Consider the following 6,074-nt stretch of genomic DNA (forward strand, 5'->3'; position numbering starts at 1 on the left):
AAAGTGTCATTTCTTCAGTGTTTTCCCATGAAAAGATATAATGAAATATGAGATACTATGATACTCACTTTTGTGAGATACTGTAAGGTTCAATTTGGCTCTAAATTATATTTTCCCCCCACCAATTAAAACTTTATTTAAAGAAAATTGAATATACATCTGTTCATTTGTTGTGAGGTAAAGTGGCCCACCATTAAGGTTCTGCCCTGTGTCGGCCCTCACTGGAAACAGGACTGCATGTCGTTGTCTGCGTCTGGAATATACTGTACGCTGGTATCAGCACTGAGATGTTATCTTCCACTCTGAAAATGGAGCTGCATGTGGATGCTCTGTAAAAGTCTCAATAAGAATCAGTGGATGTTAAAGTTTTGTGTCAGGGTGTGGTCAATCCCAGTTTACTTGAGGAGGACTGCGACTTGAAGCTTCCCGTCCGGTGTCCCGGGGTAAGGCCGGCAGGATTTTATCAGAACTTCAGGCTACAAATACACAATCAGTCAGTTCATTAGCACATTAGCTCAAAAGCACAGGTGAGCTGAAAATGAAATGAAATGAATGAAACATTTACTCTGTATTCCTGATAAAACTGTCAAACTGTTTTCTTCTGCCTTTTCTGATGATTTTATTATTAGGAGGGCAGAGCTTTTTATTTGATGTTTTATTTATTGTCTTAATATATATATAGATATGGATGTAGTGGGTTGTAACAAAGTAAAGCCTGTGGCTCTGATTCTGTACTACTGTACCCTGTTGTATCTGAACCAAATGATGTAGTTGACCAGTTGTATATTTCTGTGCTGTAACGTATGTTTAACTCTGGATTCTGTGGATTTGTTTTCAGTTTGTTTATAGTGAGTGAACTGCTACTTAGTGAGTGTTGCTACTTCAGGTAGACTAATGTAACTGATTTGCTTTTGTTATGTACACTGACTCACATGGATTCTTGAATGCCTATTATGTAATCAATCTGCCAAAAGCTTTGTCTCTGTTTGCTGTTATTATTTTATTGTGTGACTGACTTCACTTTGTACTTGATTCCAACAGTTGAATGTATTATTTAATGAAGCTGCACACTGGCTTTTGTTGCTGTTATGAACTGAGAATGTAGACAGAAGTGAATCATCTGTTTGTGTGTGTGTGGATGGAAACTTCACATTGATTGTTGTTCTTTATTCCAAATATGGACTGAAGCTTCTTCAAGTGACTGAAGAAGTTGATTGTTGGAGATTTGAATCTGTTTTGAAGCTCTTCATATATGCTGTCTAACTTCCATTTGCTGTGCATTTGGACCAGCCTGGAGTTTCTGTTATTTCTATTGTGTGAATAAATTTGTCTCTTATCTTCATTACACACAGTGTCCTTGATATGGTGACGATGTAGTGAGCAGTCGTGAACAGTTTCTGATGTTGATTACAGAGGATACTTACGCTTTCACACAGCACAGCTCTTGTCTTTGAAGAGCGTTTGATTGCTTATATTTCAAGTTTATAATGACGTGATGAAGACTAGCTGCTTTAAATATTGATCAGATAATTCTACCACTATGACAATGTACAACAGGACGTGATGAATGTAATAAGATTACAGCCTGTATACAATGCTTTGACGTTTCTGTGTCTCTTATGTGTGAAGGCGTTTCATTCTGCTGTAAGCGTCTTCAGATACAGAGCAGCAGCATCTTGAATGGTGAGTACACAGAGCAAAGACAAAGTCACAGCAGAACCAGTGGAGACATTTTTGTAGACAATCTTAAATCGTTGTGTGAGAATCATTCTTATTAATGCCTGTGGTTCACTCTGAATGTTTGATCTCCACCTACTGTGGGGCTTTCTTCAAAATTATGTTTTGTTGACTTGGTGGAGTCTAAAGTCAGACTCCTGGTGGGAAATCTTGAGAGAAATCTGGACATTTCCCTGGCCCATGTGAACCTACATTCCATCACTGGACGCACAAAGGCCAATGACAAGTAAGGACACAAGATTTTATGGTTCTGTTTGAATTCTGGCAGGGAGTCCTCTTGTATTGTTTATTTCTGATATGTCACCCTATTCTACACTGTGTTCCGAAATTATTATGTGTAGAGGAAAAAATTATTATCATTCAGTAATGTGATTCTTTGTGGTATTTCTATTTCTGTGGTTGGTCACCAGGCTTTCTTGATTTTAAGGCATGCTAGAAAACGTTTGGTTCATTTCTGTGAAGACAAGTACATTGTCTGATAGAACAATAGCCAAGCATCAGGGAAAAAACACAGAATTTGACAAAAAAGAAGCCTATTAATAAGTCTGTATGATTGTTGAAAATAATAAAAAATACGTTTAACGAACTAATTGTACAAAACATTTCCTAAACAGGAAATAAAATGCTCAAAATTCATCCAAATCACTAATTTTACACAAACTTCCTGCAGTTACTGAGTTCACTGTTGGGGTCATTGTACAGTTTGAATATAATATGAAATATCTATAAATATGTCACTGAGTCAGGAGTCGTCAGTTTAATAAATGATAGGAAATGGGTCCCTTAAGGAAAAAGGTTGGGATGATATAATGAAAGTGTCAGCAAATATGACAAAAAGTTATTTTTATAAAAGTTACCTACTGCAGGTTTAATTTATAATAATGCATCATCAATAATAACCACTGACAATCAGTTTAGTTTCAAAGGTAAACAGCTTTGTGTTTATATGCTCTAAAGGAAGTGTTAATAAATATATAACACATTACACTACAGTGTGTGTGTTCAACCACATTAACCATGGGAAATTGTTTGTAAAACTATATATTTAATGAGGATATTGCACTTTTGGTATTCACATCAAACCAAGCAAGCCAGATGGGTTAAGATATCAGGACCAATGGGGTCCGACAAGGTGGAATACTGTCAACTATTCTTTTCAATCTGTATATGGATGATGTTTCTTAAAAGTTGGCAGGAGATAATCTTATTAACCATCTGATGTATGCTGACAATATAGTCATCCTGTCACCTTATAGCGCTGGTTCACAGCAACTATTTCGAGTCTGCTCAAGTTATGGTGTGCACACATTAAATTGAACTTTTAACTGTTATCATGATTGCCAAAACCAAGGATGATCAGAACCAAAGTTTTCCTTCATTCTTTAAGGCAGACTGAATGTTGAATGTTGCGAACAAAGAATTATATATTGGTCACATTATCAGAGGAATTTATGTGATGATGACAATGTGCAGTATGTATGCACAATGCTGGCACACAAACTTCATATGTGAACAGGTGATGTCAAAACAGCCCTGTTCGCTCTCTACTGCTCATTTGTGGTGCAGTTACAGTATTGCAAAAATGAAAAGGTGGCATATAATGATGCATTTAGAGTCTTTTCTCAAGCTCCCAAGATGGACAAGTCATGTTTGTGATAATTAATTGAGTCAAAAAATGCAATCATAACGGCCTCAACCCAACCTACACAAAGTGACACAAGGTGCTCCTCATGTCTTGGAAACACTGGAACAAATGTCTGTATGTGTTTGAATCCCTTTGGACTGCAGTGCTTTTATATTTCTATGTTGTTGTCCATGTATTTTATTTTGTTGTTTTTAATGGAAATACTCAACTGAACATTACTTGAGTAAATGTACTTAGTTACATTCTACCACAGACAGTAACAGGAGTCTGTGAAAGTAAGCTTATTGTATCAGCTCGAGATGTCAGCTCTACAGCAATCCAAACATGTCTGGACCAATGGAGACCGTCACAGAGGCACCTTCAAATACTGTGAATGTATCATTTTGGAATAAATCTAAGAGCAGCCTGATAATAACTGATACATTTCAGTGAGGAACTTCAGATAGATGACATAAAAGTGTCACAGCTCAGGAAAAACAGCACTGAACCCAAAAGCATTACAGCAGCAGGCCACACGAGTATGAGTCGATACGATATCCAGGACAACATAACAGATCCAGCCACAACAGCCTCGAGCGCCGCACAAGAGCGCGCGCGCCCGCCCCACTGCGGCGGAGTAACAGCTAATACCCAGGACTCCCAGGCAAACGCGCAACAACAATAAAAAAGGACTGCGAGCCATCCTCTAGGGTGCTCAGACATCCTCATTACTGGCAGCGGCGCGTTCCTCCCTCGACAGCGAGTGACTCCCGGTTACGCGCAAATCCCAGCCGTGTGTGATTCCCTGTCGACACCCGATCTGTCCTTCTGGAGCTGCACAGACACCCCCCACGGCCTACACTTGCCTGGCATCTCGCTGCGTTCGCGCGCTTCGCTGACTTCGGTGCGCGGGACTGTGAATTCGACTCGCAGCCTACCAATCAGGAGTCTCCAATCAACCCCAGCTGCACTTTAAATAGCTTGTGTGTCCACAGTTCAGGGTGGCTGTGAACCAGTGATCAGTTCGCCTCGCTGTTGGTTGCATACTATTTGTGTTAGTGGAGAGTATTTGGAGCGTTTGTATTGCCTGGCTGTTGCCTGGCTGTTGCCTGTCTGAGTGGTTTCAGTCAGTGCTTTTGGAATCTTTGTCATTTATTTAGTTTGATACAGAGTACCAAGAGTTGGACTCTCTTTTGTTTGAGACCTTTAAGTTGCAGAATAACTGCTAGTTTGTATTTTGTAAGCTTATGGGTGCTGACCTCCTTTTGTTCTTTAGTGTAATTTTGAGTCAAAAGCTAAGTAACTGTCTTTGGACAAGACCCTCTTTTGTTTCATTTTGTGTATTGGTTATTTGTCAGCACCTGTATAGCCTCTTGTTGTTGCATTTCCTCTTGTCGGTTAATTAAACACCTGACTTCAACCAGAATCTGTCAGTTGTCGTATTCCACCTCATTTCCTATCCCAATTATATGTTACTGCTTTCCAAAACGAGCCGGGTCGTAACAAGAGACTGAACACATAGGCGAGGAAAGGTAATGAGACAGAAAGACAATCAAAACTGGAGGCAAGACAGACAAAGACAGGAAGTGAAGCCAAACAAGACACAATAGGAGGAGAATTACAAAATAAAACAGGAAATAATAATAACCTAAAACCATGACGACAAGAAGGTCAGCCTAATTTGGAAGTGTGCACATGAATGTAAACAAATATTTTGTTCTCTTGATCTAAGAGTCATTTCTAGTTTGTGTAGGATACAGACCAAAAAGAGTGACTGTGAGAATGTGTCTGAGCAAATGACCTAAAAAGTTCTTTTGTCCCAGAGTGTCCACACAGTGAGACAAACACAGATGCAACGAGCATTGGAGTGGATCCTGGACAGAAAGGAAAAACCTTCTATTATCAATTTCTATTTAATTCAAACAATTTCAATTTTATTTGGACACTTTTCATATAGAGCAGGTCTAGACCGAACTCCTTTTAACATTTAGCAGAGACCCAACAGTACCACCATGGAGCAACGCATTGGCGCGGGGGGCGGCGGCCGCAACGGCAAAAACCTGCCTGTTTTAAGAAGGCAGAAACCTAGGACAGACCCTTCAGCTCTAGGTGGGTGGTCGTCTGCCTCGACGAGAGAGAGAGAGAGAGGTATATTTCCAATCCTGTTTTGCCTTTTGATTGACCTTTAACCCCTGTGGTTCAGAATCTAATCTTTAGAAAACTATTTCATCGGGAGACACAGTGTAGGGATTTGGTTTATTGATAAGATTGGTATATACATCCCAGAACAGCACGGCCACACTGGGACTGAATGCAGCGTCTGATGCCAACAGAGGACATTTTGACTTCAAGCAATAAAGTGCTGCAGTGTTTTTTTAAACTGGTTTATGTTCACTCGTCAGTCTATTTATAACTTCAGTGAATCTAATATTCCACCAGCTATTGACCAAATTATGAAGTTGATTATTACAGTACCACAAAAATATGAATCTAAATTGAGTATTAAAGTACAGATGACAGCAACAAGAAGTCCAATATCTGAGGCCTGGAGACTGAAATCCCCACTCAAAAAAATGCTATTTAGCCAACAATAACCCTTGGTGCTAGTCAGGGTTTGGACTTTGGAAGCGTGCTGTGTCTGTAGACCTCTGGTACTCTGCGGGGCTGGGTTTTAGGGGGACAGGGAAGAGGGACTTTATAAAAGATCTAGGTA

This window comes from Morone saxatilis, unplaced genomic scaffold (genome assembly GCF_004916995.1).
Source record: "Morone saxatilis isolate NCDOM2014 unplaced genomic scaffold, NCSU_SB_2.0 Contig3, whole genome shotgun sequence".
Lineage (NCBI taxonomy): Eukaryota > Metazoa > Chordata > Actinopteri > Moronidae > Morone > Morone saxatilis.